Genomic DNA, 19,503 nt, shown 5'->3' with positions numbered 1-19,503 from the left:
AAAAATAATTTACAAAAAGAAAACCCTGGGGAAGGAGGAGAATCTGACTTCCAGAGTTACCACATTATTAGATTCAAATGTCCAGTTTTCAACAAAAAAAAATGACAAGGCATACAAAGGAAAAAAAGTAAATCAACTGAAATTGTCCCTGAAAAAGATCTGATGGCATGTATACTAGACAAAGACTTTAAAACAATTGTCTTAAAGATGCTCAATGAAGTAAAAGAAGATGTGGAGAAAGTCAAGAAAGTGATATATGAACAAAGTGAATATATCAATAAAGAGATAGAAAACCTAAAATGAAACCAAAAGAAATTCTGTATCCTAAAGTACAATAACAGAAATGAAAATATTCACTAGAGGGATTCAAAGGCCGATTTGAGCAGACAGAAGAAAGAATTAGCAAACTTGAAGAAAGGATAATAGAAATTATTGAGTCCGTGGAACAGAAAGATAAAATGTTATCTTAAAATAATATATATATAATTAAAATATATAATATAATGTTAAAATAAAGACAAATGAGCAGAGCCTAAGAGACCTGTGGGACACCATAAAGGAGACCAATACATTCATTGTGGAAGTCCCAGGAGAAGATAGAAAGGGGCAAAGAGAATATTTGAAAGAAATAATGGCTGAAAATTTGCCAAACTTGACAGAAGACATGAATATAAACATCCAAGAAGCCCAACAAACTCCAAGAAGATAAACTCAAAGAGACACACATCAAGATACATTATAATCAAACTTTTGAAAGACAAAGAGAGAATCTTGAAAGCAGGAAAAGAGAAGTGACTCATCACATACAAGAGGTCCTCAATGAGATTAACAGCAGATTTCTTGTCAGAAGTTTTGGAGGTCAAAAGGCAGTGGGCCCATATATTTAAAATGCTAAAAGAAAAAATTTTCAACCAAGAATACTGTATTCAGCAAAACTGTCCTTCAAAAGTGAGGGAGAAATTAAGACATTCTCAGACAAAGAAAAATTGAGGGAGTTTGTTACAACTAGACTTGCCCTGCAAGAAATGCTCAAGGGAGTCCTGCAGGGTAAAATGAAAGGATACGAGACAGGAACTCAAAGCCATATGAAGAAATAAAGACCTCAATATAAGTAAATACATGGGCAATTATAAAAACTACTATTATTGTAATAACAGTTTATAACTCAACTTTTTGTTTTCTAGATGATGTAAGAGACTGCTACATTTTTAAAAAATAATTATTAGTCTAAAAGCTGATATTATTTTAACTTTGGTTTGTAACGCCACATTTCATTTTCTACATAATTTCAGAGACAAAGGCATTTAAGAGAATTATTAGTTTGCTTTTGGACACACAATGTATAAAGATGTAAATTTGTGACATCAAAAACCAAAAGGAGATGGGATAGAGCTGTAAAGGAGTAGAGTTTTTATATTTTATTGAATTTAAGCTAGTATAAATTCAAACTAAAGTGTTTTAGCTTTAGAATGTTAAACGTAATACCCCTGATAACCACAAAGAATATACACGAAAGGAAATGAGAAAGAAATTTAAACATTTCACTACAAGAGAATATAGTAATGCAGGAAATGAGAAAAAAAAATACTGTAAATAGAAAACAAATAGCAAAATGACAGAAGAAAGAACCTCCTTATCAGTAATTACCTTAAACATAAAGCACAGAGATTGGTGAAATGGATAAAAACTTGTGATCCAACTATATGCTGTCTACAAGAGACTCGTTTTAGCTCCAAAGACACATATTGATTGAAAGTGAAAGGATGGAAAGAGATATTCCTTGCAAATAGTAACCAAACGAGAGGAGAGGTGGCTATACTATTATCAGCCAAAATAGACTTTAAATCAAAAAAGTTTACAAGAGACAAAAAAGGACATTATATGTAGTAGAAGATTCAAAACAGCCAGAAGATATAACAATTCTAACCATGACAGACCATCAAATATGTGAAGCAAAACCTGGCAGAACTGAAGGGAGAAATAGACAATTTTACAAAAATAGTTGGAGATTTCAACACCTCACTCTCAATAATGGATAGACTCAGACAGAAGATAAACAAGGAAATAGAGGACTTAAACAACACAATAAACCAACTAGACCTAACAGACATATGGAGCACTCTACCCAACAACAGTATACACATTCTTCTCAAGTGTACATGGGACATTTTCCAGGATAGTTCATGTGTGTTAGGCCACAAATTAAGTCTCAATAGATTTAAAAAGATAAAGATATCATACAAAATATCTTCTCTAACCACAATGGGATGAAGTTAAAAACAAATGATCTATCAAGCCATAAAAAGACATGGAGGAAACTTAAATACATATTGCTAAGTGAAAGAAGCCAATCTTAAAAGGATACATGTTGTAGGATTCCAGCTATAGGACATTCTGTAAGAGGCAAAAGTAAGGAGAGAGGAAAAAGATCAGTAGTTCCAGGGGTTAGGGGAAGGGAGGGATGAATATGTGAAACATAGGGGATTTTTATGGCAGAGAAACTATTCTGTATGGTACTGTAATGATGGACACACGATATTATGCATTTGTCAAAACTCATACAATGAACAACACAACGAGTAAACCCTAATGCCTTTAGGCCTTTAGTTAACTGCTAACTATGGCCTTTAGTTAATAATAATGTATCGATATTGGTTCAGTTGTAGCAAATGTACCACACTAATGCAAGACATTTGTAGTAGGTGAAACTGGGATAGGAGGAGGTATGAAAAACTCTCTGTACTTTCTGGGGAATTTTTCTGTAAACCTAAAACTACTCTAAAAAATAAAATCTATTAAAAAACAAGAAAAAAATAGGTGAAATTAATTTTAACAATATACTCAATTTAATAGATCCAAAATATTATTTCGACGTGTAATCAATATTTTTAAAGTATCAGTAAAAATGTTATACTTTTTTTCTTACTAAACATATGCAATCCAGTGTGTATTTTACGCTTAGCTGCTTCTTAATTCACATTAGCCACATTTCAAGTATTCAATAGCCGCATCTGGCTAGTGGCTACCATATTAGATAGTGCAGGTGCAAATAACTTATGTCTTAATTGTTAGAATAGAGATGTATACAGCATGTAATAAGAGTGGGGAAGGGGTATTTAAGGCAGTCTGTGGGACAGGAAAGGCTTCAGAGTGAGAAGACAGCTGAGTTGAGACTTGAAGAAATCATGGGAATTATCTGTTAAGCACAAAACACCAGGCAGAGCCAAGGCAAGGGTCAAAGTCCAGGCGAGATTGACTCAGCCAGTAAAGATATAATGAGTGGGCCAGTCTTCCTCAGCAAAAAAAGAGGAGGCTTGGCATGGATGTTAGCTCAGGGCTGATCTTCCTCACAAAAAAAAAAAAAAGATATAATGAGCCACTGTTAGATCTAGGGAGTTTATTACTTTCATTAAGAGTGAAAGGAAGAATAGCTAAAAGTGCTAACTCCCTGAATCTTTGTCTCACACACCAAAAAGGGTGACACAAAAACAAAAAGGTGCTGGTTGACTGCAATATGAGCTGTGGGATACCCCATTGCTGAGGAGTGAATTCTAGACTGCTGCTAAGTGGTTTTCTGGTCTGCAGCTATCCTCTGAAGGAGACAGGACAGAAAGCCTCATACCTCATCAGAACTTGGGAGGTGATGAGAAACTGTCTCCTAACAGCCTCCAAGAGGAAATAGGGAGGCGAGTCAGAGATGACTTCATGGCAGCTCCTCACAAGCCTCCCATCCTCTCAGGTACTAGAAGGATCACAAGGCATTCTGCCCAGATTCAGAATCGCTGTGGTTCAAGCCTTTGCCTGCATGATCTGTGTGGGTCTGTGCAAGGTTGCCAGGCTGACAGCACAGAGCTATTCCCCTACGTTATTGAGGGAGAGAAAGAAGAGAGGACATCTAATAAAATAAACAGCACGCAGAAAAGGAAAAGGGTACAGTGTCTGCCTAGAATATGGTAAGTATGTGGCAGAAGTGTGAGATAGGAGACTTGAAAAGTAGGTACAGACTAGTCTTGAAGGACCTTATAAGTCACAATAAAAGTTTTCTATTAGAAAGAGTTTCAGGAGAGAAGGACTAGATCACACTGAGATTTTAGAAAGGACCCTATGATGGCAGAGTAAAGAAAGAATTGAAATGAACCTGGGTTGAAGGTGAAGCTGGGGCTGCTGGAGTAGAGACATCTTGGGGACCAGTAAGAGAAATGCATCATCCAATTTGTCTACTTTCATGTTACAGTTGGGAAGAAACAGTCATCAATCCACAGAATGTCGTCACCGTAAGTAGGCAGAGAAGGCAAAGAGCTCAATGTTACTACATGCACCATATTCCATCTGTCAATAATCCAATTCTGCCATCTTCCTTTTCATGTTGTAAATTTTTATCTTTTTAGGATTGCCTCCTCCCCACTTTTTGCTAATTAATGGAATTCCATCACTTGGTCTTGAAAAATAAAACTCTGAATGACGGGTGAAAGAGCTCTCAGCAACATAAGAAGGAAAAACTGTTGCATATTTCCCCAATCTACAGAAAAGCTGGCACTATTATGTGTCATAAAACCGTACATGCAAATGTTATTTCTAACAGAGGAGTCTGGCAAGCACCCAGACTCCAAATATTGGTCTCCCTGCCCACACTCAGTCCTTTGCTGAAATGTCTCCTTCTCATTGCAGCCTTTCTTGACCACTTGATTTAAAACTGTAATCTTGTAATGACAGGTAGAGGGCATAAGAGGGGTTTCTCTGGTGCTAATAATAGTCTCTTGATTACAAGAAAGGGTAGCGGTTACACAGATGTGTGCTGTACTCTTATTTTTCTATATCTTTTCTATATCTATATCTTACTCTACATTTTTCTATATCTGTTACGCTTCAACTAAAAGTTGTTTATCTAAAGAAGGTTGGGAAGAAGACAGTTCTGCCTAGCAGCTGCTTTCTCTATTCTTCTGCCTTTTTATGCTTGGTTTGGTGTCTTCATTGCATCACCATTTCAAGATGGCTGCTCGTCTTTCAGGCATTACTTCTGCGTTTACAACAAGCAAAGGACTGAAAAGTGGAAGGGTGAAGGGCTTTCTCTGGAGAGATTTTGCTTTTCATTATGAAAGGAAGCTCTCCCAGGGACTTTTGTCTACATTTCACTGGGTTGCATGGGTACTCCCGCAATAAGTATTGGCTTTCCAGCCTCTAAACAGAGAGATATTGGAAATGGGTTTTGAGGAGCCAACGTATATTATCTCTACACATTGAGGAGAAGTCTGAGAACAAGGTTAATGCTGGTAATAGTGAGTATTTGTAGTATAAAAGGAAGATACCAGGGCCTAAACAACTTAAAACCACAGCTCATTAACTAACCCCACATTTGCAGTGTATATGTTATACTCCAATCTCCCGCATGCCCTTTACTTCCAACTGGTGCTTTAGATCCAAATCTCCATCAATTCTCCTCTGATGAAGAGAACTGGACCAAGAATGAGCACCCACGCTTTATGCACAAGGCTTAGAGTAAAGACAGGCAAGTGAGAACCTCACTACTTTCCTCTGAGCACGTCCAGGCTCTTGCATGACTTCTCATGTTCTCCCAGGCCTATCCTACCACATGCCACAAACACCGGTGAAAGAAATCAAAAAGCATAGTGCAAGAAAATGGTGCAAGAAAAAGGTGATCAAACGAATCCATTTAATTTATTTCTAGATTTGATACATTTGTGTTTGTCTCTTAGTCAACTTGTTTCAAAAAGTATTCAAGGTAGATTCAGTTTTACTTGTAACATGTCTATCTCTCCCGTAAAAATTAAGCCCAGAGCCATTGGCCTAATTTTTTGTAATTGAGGGCTCCATTTTGTATTTATCTCATATCTAAGTTCCTCTTCCTGAGGACTGAAGTGGCAGAAGGAATGGAAACACAAGATTAAATCTTGTGACCCACATTCCCAATCATGTTTTCTTCCTTGAGTTAACCCAATGTATTTTTAGGTTTACAGTCTTTTCAGACTGTTGTTTTTCCCTTTTAAGGATTGTTCTTGAAAACTGCTTCTACCTTCATGAGAATTATCTCCAGTTTTTTCTTATAGCCCCAAAGTCATTTATAAATGTTGTTTGATATTGCTCAGAAGCCAGTGAAATATTTTAAGTGATCTTATCCCACCTATGTACTAAGTCTAGTAGTCACCCCTAGACTATTCCCAATTCTTACAATGTACTGGCTCTGTTATCCTACTACCCTAATGGCACCATATTTATAGCCAACATTGATTAATTACTATGTGGCAAGCACTATGCTTTAGTTTGACAGACATCAATCCATTTGATTCTTACATAACCCTATTTAGTAGATGCTATTTTATTCTCATTTTATAGATTAGAAACCACACAGGTTAAGTAACTAGCTCCAGTTACTTCATCCAGTAATTGAGGGGATTAGAATCCATGCAGTCTGGTTTCAAAGAGAGTGTGCTTTTCTTCTATCCTATCTTTGTCCTCAAAGTAATATCATCTCAATCCAAATAACACAATATACAGTTATCCAACATTTACTGCTATCCATAAAATTTAAAACTTCAAACCCTATATAATGTCTAAACCAGATAAACCACCTAATGTATATTTTTAAATTAGCTAACTGCGTATAAACCTCTCCCCTCCCGATTTTCTTCCCATTCTGTTGAGTCCTACTCAGAGGGTCACTGGTTGGAGTCTGGATTTATCATTCAGCAGTTACAGCTGGGATACTCCTCCACAACCTCCTAAATTACAATACTTCAGCTCCAAGGCTTTATCAACCTTCTGTTTTCCAAAGTCAGTCACGTAAGATTATATTAGCACCACACCCACAGACTTTCAAAAACACAGTTAGTCCTAGAACAAAAGTAACGACTTTAACAGCTATTAATCTATGCATTGTTTCTCTTTACAATAGTATTTCCCACTCAAGAGTTGAATAACAGACTCCAATACATTTCTTAATTCCTAGGCCAGTTATTCTCAAACAATTTTCAACGTCACTATACCCTAAGGAGAGTATCTACTTCCATCAGCGAAGTGGCTCACTACAGCAGTGATTTCAGGACATGGAGATGAGTGAGAGGTAAACAAAGAAAAGTCCTTCTTAGGATATGTAACCACATGGAAAGGGTGTGTATTTTGAAAAAAAAAATGGACCCTGGTGAAACTAATACTCCCTTTCAACCTGAGAATCAGCACTCTGAACACTAGATCAGAGAATTAGTGATTAAGTGAATCAGGGGAAACACTGAGTTAGATCACTAACGAGAGGTGAAGAAGGCTTCGAGGTCTGAGTTTCACCTGCTGTCAGGCATTTTGTGCCAGTTCTTCAGAAAATCCACAAGTAAACTTTATAACACTGAGAAAATATATCCCGGAAGGAGATAAATTGTGAAACTAAGATTTCCATAGCCTTGAGAACAACAACAACCACTTAAGAAGACATCCTTCTCTCTCAGAGAATGCTGCCTATAACATCTCCCTGTGTCAGAAAAATTGGAAATTTTTATAGTGAACTCTCCAGGCCTCAGCTCTTTCTCTATGTACCCTCTCACAACTTTTGTGTCTATAGGGGATGCCTGGGTCATGGAAATAAATCCTACCAATAACCAGTGAGATTGCAAGAGGACCTCAAACCTCAGGTGAGACTGTAGCCCTGGCTGATATCTTAATTTCATCCTGGTGAGATCCGAGCAGATCACTCAATTAAGCCATACTCAGACTCCTGACCCATGGAAACAGTAAGATAATAGATTTGTGAGGTTTTTGTTTTGTTTTGTTTTGTTTTTTGTGAGGAAGGTCAGCCCTGAGCTAACATCCATGCTAATCCTCCTCTTTTTGCTGAGGAAGACTGGCTCTGAGCTAACATCTATTGCCAATCCTCCTCCTTTTTTTTTTCCCCCAAAGCCCCAGTAGATAGTTGTATGTCATAGCTGCACATCCTTCTAGTTGCTGTATGTAGGACGCGGCCTCAGCATGGCCGGAGAAGCGGTGCGTTGGTGTGTGCTTGGGATCCGAACTCGGGCCACCAGTAGTGGAGCACGCGCACACAACCGCCAAGCCGCGGGGCCGGCCCCAGATTTGTGTTATTTTAAGCCACTAAGTTTACGGCAATTTGTTATGTAACTGTAGCAGATTAATACCTATGGTTGTTGTGATATTGTTACTATTACTATAAACTAAAATCATGTTACTATATTCCTCTCTCTGAGTCTAGGCTCACCTCAACTTTCTGAAAAATGTTGGCATCCCGTATGACTTTTTTATAAGCAGAGAGTGCTGCTCAAGCTAACAATTATAGAATATATTTGATATTTAAATTTTGGATCAATTTACTGATAACACCTGGGAGGTCACAGCTACTTAGAATAAGGAATAATTGAACTAACGATCATTCTACTTTTCTTTTTTTTTCCATCCCAGCCAGTGTGATCTCATTCATATGTTGGTTAGAGTCTGAGAGTCACCAAGGAGGACTAGTTTTGATCTTTATGGTAGATAGTAATGCTCAATAAATATCCTACTTGCTATTTTAAAGTGTTATATGACAGTTTTTATTCAATGAAATGTGATTGAAATTGACACTAGTTACTTCCAGACTGAAGCAATGAAAAGCCCATAAGCGATCTCCATTCGTTATTTCCTCTGGCCAAGCCATCTGAGGAGGCCATGTGTGCCAGATGATGTAGATACAAGATGGTGAAACCACCACCCTCCTAGGTCCCTGAGTAACTAAGTGGAGCAATACTCCACATCAATCCTCATGGAACATTGTAGCTTTCTTTCTCTGCCCTCTGTGTATCTCGCTTCTCTTATTTATATAATGTGGATGGTTTAATACTGAGACTGATAGGGTTTCCTGTTTGACTGATTCCCTTCTCATTAGCAGGAAAACTACACAAGCTGAATTTAATCCTTCAGATTCATGCATCCTCCATGATAGCATGATTGAAGCCATAGCATACAAGAAAAGGTGTCAGCTTTGCCATCATATTTCATGTGTAAAAACTAAGGGTAAGCAGTAGAAACTACATCAGCAACTGATAATTGGAAGAGATTAGAAGACTTAGGGATTCTGGCTGTATTTCCTTTAGAAATGACAACCAGAAGCCATCCTTATCCTGATCATGATTTTTAAAGGCGATCTTCTAAATCTTTCACCATTAATTATGACATGAGCTGTTGGTCAAAGTAGATGTTGTTTATGATCTTAAGTAAGCATTTTTCTTTCTGAGCTTCCCTAAAGATATTCTCAGGAAATAACTTTTTCGGACTTGATTGGGATGATCATAAGACTTTTCTCCCCTGACAGTTTGAAGTGATGAATTATATTAATAGGTTTCCTAAGCTTAAATTATCTCTGCTTTCCTGGAATAAACTCTACTTAGTCATGATAGATGATATATTTTTTAATGTAGAGTTGAATTTGACATGCTAATATTTTATTCATAATTTATACATGTATATTCGTAAATGATATTGACCTAGGGTTTGTTTTCTTTTTTTGGCAACTTTTGGTATCAAGGTATTCTAGTTTCAAAATCCAATTTGAATAGTTTTCTCCTTTTTCCTATGCTATGTAACATATTATAGTATAAGCATTATATGTCTTTTGAAGTTTTAAATAATTGACCAACAAGCCATCTTGTTCCAGAGATATGATAGAAATAATTATTTTATAATATTATGCATTTCCCCATATTTTTATGTTTATATTTTTAATTATTTTTTATTTAAATTTGACAATTTATAGTTTTTCAGAAAAGTATAAATTTCATTAAGACTTTCCAATTTATTAAAACTTTTATTCTTTTTATTGTCTTTCTTAACTTTAATTTTGTTGATTTTTTTCTTAACTAGAGATGTTAAGTAACTCACCTTAGGAATTACTCAATTTATCAACTCAGAGTTAAAACATGCAAACTGTTGCATCTGTGATAATACAGGAAATGGCTATTAATGTTGTATGAGCTTGATTTTCAGAAGTATCTATTGTTAACATTTCTAATCCAAACTTTCTGCAAAAGGCTGCAGGTAATGTCAAGGTGATACCTTAAACTATTAAATTGCAACGAGTGATACTAGCTCAATGTGAAAAGGGAATTATCTCTGGGTTGTTTTGTAATATATAAGATACCAAACTTGTGCAAATTATAGTTGAAATATGGGAGAGAGTTCAAGGACCATATGCTGCTTATTGACAAAGGAATTCTATTCCATGAGAATGAACTGGAATAGATGTAAGCACAAACATGGCTCTAAATCATGGTGTCCATTTTATATGCATCCTTCTCAAAATGCAGATCTAGAGCACAGAGCAAGATCAATATGTATCATATAGTTATAAAGCCAATCAAAAGATAATATTTTACAGTAGTATTATATTCAGGTGAGTATAATGCAGAGAGTAAAATGAGAAATAAAGTCTTGCTAATCTGATTAAAGTATAACATAAAGGGATTGGCAACTCACATGCAGAAAATAATTTATTTTTCCCAGGAGAGCTATTCATAAGAACACAATCCTCTACAATGTCTGGCAGAATCATTTACGGGATATTATCTTCTCCATATATTAAGTTAATAATTTGTAATTTGATTAAAAATGAGCTTCTTGCTCCCATCCCACTCTTTTCCATATCAGAGAGATAGAGACACAATCTTGTGGGTATTGAATTTGTTTTCATGGAACCAAAGATTTAAGAAAGCTCATATAAGCTATCAAAGCTATTTTCTGTTATTAGGTGAAAACTTCTAAAAATATTGAGAAAACTAAAAATACAGAGATACCTCAGCAAATGCCTAGACTAGATTCTTTCAACAAATTAAAATACATTCAAAATTTGTGGAAGATTGATACAGTGAACTAGAAATTGTGATATTTGATGTAGAAGGGTCATACACATAGATACTGAAGTACCCACAGTGATGGGAGAATTTCAAACGGAAAAGAAAAATATGTTTCATGCATCCAAATCTTCGACAGATGTTGGGGAATAACCAGGAGTTTGAGCAATGATAGCTATGAAGCAAGTTCAAGAGTCGCATGTACTTCAAAGAAGTGAGAACTTTTATACCAAGACACAGAAGTAGTAGTTTGTAAATGGCAGTGATGTGCAGGAAGGATTAGAGAAATGACTGGGTGCAGAGAGTCCAGGTAGAAGTCTATTGTAATAGTTCATGCAAAAAAAAAAAAAAAACCAATGAACACTTGACTCAATTCAATTCAACAAATATTTATTGAGCACTGACTATATGTCAAGTCCTCTTGTAGGTGCTTAGGCTAAAATTGTGAATAAAATAGTCTAACATTCCTGCCCTCCTGTGACTCACATTCTAGTAATTGAGGGAAAAGGCAACAGGAAAGAAGACTATGACAGCAAGACATATAGCAAAGATTGAATTGACAGGACTTTCTTGATAATGGTGGTCAAAAAATGGAAGAATTTCAAGAAAATTCTATGGTTTTAACCTAAGTAACAAGTAAAATAGAAAGGCCATTGATAGAGAGGGAACAATTTATTCAGAAGAATTGGTTGAATTCTTCCCAATGCCAAGTACTACGGGTATAAAGATGAACAGGAAGGAGCACCATTCTGGAAAAGTGACTGGTATGATGATGATGGCAGTTCTAGACAAGCTGAAATTTTGATTCAGGCAGAATGTCCTTATGAAATGTTTAACAAAACAGTTGAAAAGATGATTTTAAAATTCAAGAGAAAAGTTAGGCTAAGGGAATATGATTGCAAGTGATATTTCCAGTTATCGTCATATGTGAAATCAACAAGAGAAAGAGATGAGAATAGGAAGAGGCAACACCCAGCGACAAAAACTAGAACACTGATATTTATAAGCATGTATTGTAAAAGTAAATGATGAAGCCTAATTTAGAATAGTGATAGAGATGGATATAAAATAATAGAAAAAGAAAAATGCTAGAATATCATCAAAGTGACATTGATCTATATAGAGAGTTTCCAAAGGGATAGGGTCATCAAGATCAAAATGAGCAGAGATTGAACAGAAAGAGAAAAAAACAGAAAGAGAAATATTTCAGAAGGAAAGTGAGAGTTTATGGGAGGAAACACCAAAATATAAGGGATTGTTAGTTAAAGATCAGAAATGGAGAAAGTTCATGTAGACTACTCTTTTAAGAAAACTTGGTGGTAAAATGAGTAATCGGCAGGGTCGAGGTAATCTTGGTTCTTCGTGGGAGAATTAATTAAGAGAAACTTGAGTGTGTTTATAAGCTGAAGGGTAGCAGAATGTACCACTCCAAAATATGCCTTTTTGGCATAAGGATTATTTTGAGCTGATTATTTTGAGAAACTGCAGACATAAGAGAAGCTCTGAAAACAGTAGAAGTTACCCTTTTGGAAGGGAAATTTACATTAGAAAGGGGGCCTGTATCAGGAAGAGAGCTATGTTACAAGAGATCACTTTTTCACCTGACAAACTTATCTGCAAGGCAATTTTTGTTTACCAGACATTTCCTCCTCTCACCCTCCTGTGGATCGCCTTCCTCCTCTTTGAAGCCCCAGACCCCTAGTTCCTTCCTTAGCTCAGGATGGTATATCAGCCTCAATCGTCTGGCTGCCTCTTGAGTCTCGTATCTTTGTGGGGGTCCTGCACAATGCACTACATATGTACTTAAAATAGTGGTTTTTTTCTCCTGTCAATATGTCTTTTATTATGGGGGGAAGAGAGTCTCAGCCAAGAACCTAGAAGAGTAGAGGGAAAATTATTTTTTCTCCCCCACAATGCTAAAGAGAAAAAGTTAGTGGTCAAACTAAAGATCCAAAAGCAGGTGGTGATTGAACAGTTCTCAGAAGAGACATGATTCTTACTACCTAAGGAGGGTAGTCCGCCTGCTGCAAGACATGCCAATAGTCAAGAGGCAAGACGGTAGGAGAGAAAGGGCTTTATTACAGCTTCCTGGCAGGGGGGAAGATGGCTGACTAATGTCCGAAAGAACCATCTTAAGGGAGGCACAGAATCTTGAAGCAGTTATAGAGGCCAGTAGGTTATAGGGAGGGGGTTAGGAATGTTGACCCCACCTTGTGTTACAGACTGGGGGTTGCCACATCAGATCTTTCAACAGTCATGGATATCAGCATAGAATCTCTGTCCAGAGGCCATCACATTCCTAGGGAACTCAAAAGAACCAACTTATTGTCTTATCGCTGCTGGGAGGAGCCATAAAATCTACAGAGCCTGCATATCCCCCCGGAGACAGGCCCTTAATCATCTAGGCTATGTGCAAACTACAGCATAGTTTAAAAAGGACTCGTGAGTCAGGATCATTCATAGTTCAAACATGGCTTTCTCCTATAAGATGGCTTGTCTTAACGCTAACTTTTGACTGTGCCTGTATCAGTTAAGTCAGCGGCACTAAGATGATCACTTGGAATCTAGACTAAAGTCAAAGAGATTAGCATTAATACAATCAGGCATTTCTTCTGTCAGGGAAGCATGGGATGCTACATGAATACTTTGAGTCACAGAGAAGAAATCTGAGGAATTTTATGCATAAGAGCTCAGGTTTTTTTCAATATAGTGGGAGGAAGGTCAAATGCCAAGTCTTCAGGTGATAGGGGTAATGGGAAGGTGATGAAGATTATAGAAATTTTTTAAATTATCACCTTTATCTTCTAACACCTTAGTGAAATTCAAGACCCTAGGTATTTAAACCAAGAAGGAAAAGAGAGGAGGGTATAAGAAAGAAACGGACATGTTCCTAAGGGAGATATTGAAGGAAAATCTGAAGTAAACATGAAGAAAAAAGATCCGCCTTTCAGTTCATTGAGGAATGACTTTGGATGATGTAAATCAAAAAAAAAAAAAAAGATTATTTCCAGGAAAAAAATTCATTTGAAAAGTCAGTGGTAAAAAAAATAAATAAATAAACCCACTGATATATGGTACCTTTTCAACCGTACTAGCCGAATTAATATGTTCTAGAATTCACTTGCTTTGGTGGTCATCATATATTATCATCATATATATTTTGTATTAATTTTGGTAACAATATCATATAAAGTGTTTCAAAATCAAATGGAACTCTGCTTTAAAAAAGCCAAGATTTTTACCTAACAGAATTAGCAGGCATGAAATGTGATAAATTGATATTATACTGGTTTATGTGAATGGGTAAGAAAAAGTGAAGCTGGATATTGGTATTCATTTATTACCACAATCATTGCTATTAAAGGCAATTGAAAAGATTTATTTGCATTTCACCAGGTAAGACAAGGTAAGCATTTTATATGGATTACAATTCCTAAAGAGAGTTCTGAATTTGTATCTACTACACCGTTTTTAAAAGAGTGGCATAATCATGAGAGAAATTCACCACACGCCTGATTGCAAATGTCTTAGTTGAAATGCACAAATTTCTTCTTTAAAGTGTTTAATACTTTTCAGAGACAAACAGGGTTTAATTTAATGACAAGGTAAAAGGCCTGGAAAATAAAATATGAATAAACCAAAGTCACTAGAATTAAGAAAAGATGAAATAACCTTATGTTCAGAGTAACTCTAAAAAATTATCTGAAAAAAGCATTCATTTTGAGTGTGTTCCTTGTTATGGTACTATTTTTCATTTTTCGTTTCTCTTCATAAATCAAGCTTTTGGTTCTGTGTTTAGACTTTAAGTGATAATCTCAAAATGCAATGTCTATTTCAGCATGAGCGCAGAGTCTACAGCACTTTTTTCATGTTTTATTCCATGATCATCATTATGTATGAATAAAAACAAAATGCAGCCAATATTTATTACATTTCACCTCAGTGAACAATGCCTAATGTCAATCTAACAAAATATAGCGCAGATGAAGAAAATGACATTTTTAATGATGGCACTCAAAGAAACAACACTAAATCTCTTTTAAAAAAGTAATTCCCCTATAACATTTGTGGTTTTTTTTCTGTTTTCTGTTTCACATCCAAAGTTGCTTTACATTACAATAATGTGCCATTTTCAAGGACTAGATAAAGTGGGACTCAAATTTAGTTCTCAAATATTTTCAGAAATCCCAGTTTTCAAGTTTGTACAATACTACATACACCCGGCTGTGAGTAGCATATGTAGCCACACCAGACTTCCAGGATTATTACACAGATTCTGAAGCCATAATGTTTCTTGAACTGTGTTCTACTGACGGCATACTTCAGAATCACTGTTAAAATGTATATTCCTGGGCTCTCTGTGAGACCTGTTGAGCCAGAATTTCTTAGGCGTGGTAGCCAGCAATCTGCAAACTTAGCATTTTTCCCGGAAGACTCATGCACACTTAAACTTGGGAACCACTGCCTAATATTGTGTCATAGTTTGGCAATTTTCATGCATGTGGGAGGAGAGAGGGCAGTGATAGATAAGTAGAAACAGGTTGAAAACTGGAGTGATGATTTCTTTGCTTGAAATATAGACCATTGTAGACTTAGCCATCTACATTTATGTCAAAGAGAGGCACTAACCTACCTGCGGTAGGCAAAATTCTAAGGTGACCCCCAAGATGCCCACTCCCTGGTGTACATAGCCCGTGTAATCCCTGAAACTGTGAATAGGATGGATTTTACTCCCATTATTAGGTTATATTATTTGGGACAGTTGATTTTAAGAAAGAGAGATTATCTTAGGTGAGCCTGACCTAATCGGGTGAGCTCTTAAAGGGAACTGGCCTCTTTGTGAAGTCTGAGATTCAACACATAAGAGAGATTTGATGAAATTCCCTATTTCTGGATTTGCAGATGGAAGGGACTTTGTGGCAAGTTATGTGGGCAGTCTCTAGGAGCAGAGAACAGCTCTCAGATGACAGCCAGCAAAGAAACAGGGACTGCAGTCCTACAACCACAAGCAACTGAATTCAGCCAACAACCTCAATTAACATGGAAACAGATTTTCTCCCAGAGCCCCCAAATGAAAATACAACTGGTCAACACTTTGACTTCAGCATTGCAAGACCCTGAGTGAAGAACTCAGCCATTTCATGTCTGAACCTCTGACCCACAAAACTGTGGGCTAACAAACGGGTGTGGTTTTAAGCTGCTAAATTTATGGTAACTTGTTTTGCAGCGATAGAAAACTAATATATACATACTTTGCACAAAAGTGACTCTGGCCTGTGGCGATAGGTGCTATCTGAACAACAGCCACTCTTACGCACACTTTGACTTTCCTGAATCACGCACATGAATGAGATTGGTGTTATGAACCAGCAGATTTTATATATCAAGTTGGATTCATAGAATCACCAAGATCTGTTGTGACTAAGTTAAAAAAATTCATTAAGAAATCATTGGTAGGAAGAGCAGAATCCTAAATAGTTCAAAATTCTCCTATCAGAATCAGAACTCAGAGAACCTGAGTTCAAAATTTTAAATGGCCCTGGAGACTAGGTCATCATAATAAAGCATTATATACCACTAAAAAAAAAAAAAAAAAAAAAAAAATTCTCCTATCAGAAGTGATTTTTAAAAACTCTGTCCAAGTGCATATATTACAATAACATTAAAAGGTAGATTAATATTTTAATTGCTATTACTAAAGAGGCACAAAGACTTAATTGGAGTCGATGGTCCAAGATTGTGCACTAAAGCTGCCAGCATAAGGCCTCATTCTCATAACAATTCTTTTCTTCACCAAGGAGAATCTCCTGAGTCCACCTATTCAGCCAAATTAAATCAATTTTTTTTCTCTTAATTGTCCATGAGCAACATCTACTTTCCATTATTTCTTGTGGTCACACAAGCGTTTCATTGAATATTTCTATAAATAGTTCCCACATGCCCATGCCTCCTTTAACAGCTTTGCAATTCTAATAAAGTGATTAGAACTCCTTATCCCTGCTGTGGCCTCTGCTAAACGATGTGAAAATACCCCTCCTGCTGGGGTTACCCCACCAGCAAAATTCAAATGACCCACCAACAAGTACATCTGTTGTAATTTGACTTTCTTTGCCCTTGCTACTTTTTCCTACTACTCTATAAGATCTTTAATTTTCCCCTTCAGGTTCTAAATTCCTTTTTAATTATTTATTTGTGGAGACTATCTTCTACAGATAAAATCAGGTTGGTTGGTCTTCTACTTTTCCTTCAACTATTGGAGGTTTAATGTGTCCCTTGCTCTCTGAAACCTTGCAGCTTCCTAATTAATATGTGTTCAAACACTACAGGGTCATCCGATTCACCCTACAGATTCATTCAGGGTTTGGTTGTGGGTCCCAAATATCCTGATTAACGAGTGTACAGTTGTGATCTTGATGAGGGAAAACATGGCAGTGGATCTCTGAAACACAGAGTCAATAAGATTTTGACAACTAGTTTTGCTGAAGCCAGGCGGTAGTTCAGAGTGGCAGAATAGTTAGACACAAACGGTTAAATGTTTTATCAATCTTCAAGAAATGTTAAAAACAAAACTGGGTTTGGTGTAAGAATTTCTCTTTTTTGGACTTTCTGATTTACATGGTCCACACTGGTGAAAGCAAAGGTCCTTCGCTGATTCTGCCTTCAGCTTTGTCCTCTGGTGGCAGCCCCTGGTCTTCCTTTGGGCAGGCAGTCCTCTCCCACTGTCTGTGGATCAGACAGTACAGAAATTACAGACTCCAGAATACACTGGTGACCTGGCTAACAGAGGCCACATCTCACTGACCACAGTTGGGACGCATCACCACTGTGGGCCAATAATAGTCTGGGGATTTTCATAGAACAGTGGCGAAAGATAAGCTTTCCTTTTCGTCTGGGGTTTCCACATGGGTTGAGAAATCTCTGAAGCTACTAGTGACCAAATTTGCTCTTACATAGGAGAGCCTGCCCGAGAATGACAATAACCTACGAGAAAGCCGAACTGAGAAGAGAGAGAGTGACCCTTTCTTTAGTCTATCCTTTGAGACTCTACACCTAGCCATGCCTGAAGGTATACCACCCCCAGCCTTTTCAATTACTTGAGCCAATCAATTCCCTTTAATAGTTAAAGCTCCTTTGGGCTGGGTTTTCAGATTTGGAACTGAAAGAATCCTGCCTTATAGAAAAGGTCTCTCTCACAGAAGTCAAATTAATTCAAGACTCTACCCTTTGAATTTAGTAAAAATGACATTATAAAGCTAATTTACTGACTTAATAATTTTTGAATGGAATACAATCAAACTGCTGAAATATTCCTTTGGTGATCATTTTAAAGTCATAACCATTTACACTGTTTGAATTTTTCCAGTATTTAAAGGTACTTCAATGATACAATCTCATTAATTCTTACAATGTCCTTTTGAACCAGCCAGGGAACAGGTATGCTTATCTAATAATATAATAGTCCTGTTCTCTCTTGTACTTCCTGACACATTTCAGAGAAGGTTGAATAACAAAGGACGAGCTCACCTATGTAAGCACCTAGAGAAAACAGTAATTACTTCTCTAATGGTGTAGGTAGGATATCACTATGGAAATCAGAATAAAGATTACAGCACAAATTCATCCCCTGTGAAGAACTGTCTCCAATAGAACTTTTAACAAAGTAGGTAGATGGATATAAAATTTACATGATATATATTATATGTACTATATAGACATTTAAGCAACACATTTTAATGAAATTCTTTCTACTTGTACTGCATTATGTGTATATTATATGTAAGATAAGTATATAATTCATAAATATAATATATTTGCTAAATGATTACTACATGTAAGTCCTTGTAAAATTTATATTTAAAGTATATGAAAATATAAAATTGAAATATGCTAAAAGTAAATTTGTGTTCCCCATTTTATTTTTCCTCACTATATAAAAAGTTTTTTCCCCTTCAATAAAATAGCAGCTATTTAGATTTCTGAGTGAAGCAAAATTGGAGTAGAAGATAGTCCCACAGTGCTAAATATTTTTCTTATTAAGATCCAAATTATATTTTAATTTTTTGATAAAAATTTTCCCAAAATATATTATACAACCCCGACAATTTAATTTGATCTTGATGACCTAGTGGCCTCCTTGTGAGCATCCTTCTGGATTATAAAATTTAAAATGCTTCTGCAGGGGCCAGGCCGGTGGCATAGTGGTTAAGTTCACACGCTCTGCTTCGGTTGCCCAGGGTTCATGGGTTCGGATCCCGGGCGCAAACCTATGCACCACTTGTCAGGCCGTGCTGTGGCAGGCATCCCACATATAAAGTAGAGGAAGATTGGCAACAGATGTTAGCTCAGGGCTAATCTTCCCTACCCCCGCAAAAAAAAAAAATGCTTTGGGATCTATTAAAGAATATAGGGTTGTTTAAACCCAAATGCTGTGCTTTATGAATTTGTATGTCTGCTTTTGATAATTTCCTACTTTTTTGAATTCTGTGGAATTTGTGTACTTTTCAATAAAATCTTTTTTACTTAATGAGTTTCTTTTCCTCAGTAGATGTTTTAGGAGTATTTACAGGAGGCATTTTAATACATAGCCTTAAAAAAACAACTAAATGACCCAGCAATTCCGCTCCTAGATATAATTCACCATAAGATATGTTCAAAAATGTTC

At 36.5% G+C, this 19,503-nt stretch overlaps 1 long non-coding RNA gene across 1 annotated transcript in view; it reads left to right on the top strand.

The window, feature by feature from the left end:
• The window catches only part of LOC131414965 (uncharacterized), a 32,853-nt gene extending 16,440 nt beyond the window's left edge, over window positions 1-16,413 (top strand). Inside the window, exons 2-3 of the long non-coding RNA XR_009222276.1 lie at window positions 7,568-7,637; window positions 15,744-16,413. This is a non-coding gene — a long non-coding RNA (uncharacterized LOC131414965). The remainder of the gene's footprint in view (window positions 1-7,567; window positions 7,638-15,743) is intronic.
• The last annotated feature ends 3,090 nt before the right edge of the window (window positions 16,414-19,503 follow it).

Source organism: Diceros bicornis, chromosome 15 (assembly GCF_020826845.1).
Source record: "Diceros bicornis minor isolate mBicDic1 chromosome 15, mDicBic1.mat.cur, whole genome shotgun sequence".
Lineage (NCBI taxonomy): Eukaryota > Metazoa > Chordata > Mammalia > Perissodactyla > Rhinocerotidae > Diceros > Diceros bicornis.
This window is presented reverse-complemented; position numbering and strand designations above follow the sequence as displayed.